We start from the raw sequence: 1,766 nt of genomic DNA, 5'->3' as shown, positions 1-1,766 counted from the left end.
GCCTTGGCTGTCCTGGAACTCACTCTGTAGACCAGGCTGGCCTCGAACTCAGAAATCCGCCTGCCTCTGCCTCCCAAGTGCTAGGATTACAGGCGTGCGCCACCACGCCCGCTGTCTTTGTAGTTTTGTCTCTCTTATTTACTGGTGTGCTTGTGTGGGGGTGTCAGAAGAAGGCTTTGTACGCCTTCCTCTATCACTCTCTGCCTATCCTTCGAGACAGAGTCTCTCTCTGAACCTGGTACTCACAGCCAAAAAGCCCCAGCAATCTTATCTCTGGTCTTCTCGGTATTGAGGTTACAAGTATGACAGGATGTCTGAATTCTGGGATTTTAATGTCTGAATTTTGGGATTTTTAACTCTGGTTCTTGTGAATGCTCTTAACTGCTGAGGTGTGTGTGTATGTGTGTGTGTGTGTGTGTGTGTGAGATTTGTTTCTTTTTTTCTTTTTTTTTTTTAAGATTTATTTAGTATTATATGTAAGTACACTGTAGCTGTCTTCAGACACAGCAGAAGAGGGCATCAGATCTCATTACAGATGGTTGTGAGCCGCCACCATGTGGTTGCTGGAATTTGAACTCAGGACCTCTGGAAGAGCAGTCAGTGCTCTTAACCACTGAGCCATCTCTCCAGCCCCAGATTTGTTTGAGTATGTGTGTTAGTGGATAGGTATGTGTATGTGAGTACAGGTGCCCATTGAAACATGAAAAGGGTGTCATCCCTTAGAGCTGAAGTTACAGTTAGCTGTGAGCCACCTGATGTGGGTTCTGGGAGTTGAATTCTGGTTCTCTCTCTCTCTCTCTCTCTCTCTCTCTCTCTCTCTCTCTCTCTCTGTGTGTGTGTGTGTGTGTGTGTGTGTGTGTGTGTGTGTGTGTAGAGACAGGGTCTCTACACAGCCCTGGCTGTCCTGGAACTCACTCTGGCCTTGAACTCACAGAGATCCACCTGCCTCTGTCTCCCAATTGCTGGAATAAAGGTGTGTGCCACCATGGCTCTTTTAGGCCCTTAACCACTGACCATTTTTCCCATCCCCCTTTATTTTTTCCAGACTCTGGCTGACTGTAGTTTAGGCTGGCCTGGAACTGGTGGTAATCTAGCCTCCCTAGGGTTCTGATTACCAGAATAAGCCATCACATCATATCCAGCCCCCCACCCACTTTTTAAACCCAGTTTTTACTTCCTTTGTCCTAACCTACCCCTATTTTTTTGGTTACTTCTCTCTAACTCAACTCCTACTATCTTTGTTTGTTTGCTTCCAAGACAGGGTTTGTCTGTGAATCCCTGGCTGTCCTGGAACTCACTCTGTAGATCAGGCTGGCCTCAAACTCAGAGATCCAACCTGCCTCTGCCTCCTGAGTGCTGGGATTAAAGGCATGCACAGCCTTCACCGAGTCAACTCCTACTATCTTATTGTTTCAGGCCTGCTAACTAAGATCAGGCTTGTCCTGGAACATACCTCACAGACTTAAAAGCTCAGCTCCTCAAAAGCATTTTCAAAATAATGGGCTGGGGCTGGCGAGATGGTTCAGCGGGTAAGAGCACTGACTTAGGTCCTGAGCTCAAATCCCAGCAATCACATGGTGGCTCACAACCACCTGTAACACCCTCTTCTGGTGTGCCTGAAGACAGCAACAGTGTACTTATTTATAAATAAATCTTTGGGCCTGAGCAAGCAGAGTTGACCAGAGCAAGCAGAGGTCCTAAATACAATTTCCAACATGAAGGCTCACAACCATCTGTACAGCTACAGTGTACTCATATACATAAAA

General features: G+C 46.7%; 1 protein-coding gene across 1 annotated transcript in view; it reads left to right on the top strand.

Moving 5' to 3' along the window:
- Tmc4 (transmembrane channel like 4) overlaps positions 1-1,766 on the top strand; it is a 13,380-nt gene that overhangs the window by 9,264 nt on the left and 2,350 nt on the right. The window lies entirely within an intron of this gene.

The sequence above is a fragment of the Mus pahari genome, chromosome 19, assembly GCF_900095145.1.
Source record: "Mus pahari chromosome 19, PAHARI_EIJ_v1.1, whole genome shotgun sequence".
Taxonomy (NCBI): Eukaryota; Metazoa; Chordata; class Mammalia; order Rodentia; family Muridae; genus Mus; species Mus pahari.
This window is presented reverse-complemented; position numbering and strand designations above follow the sequence as displayed.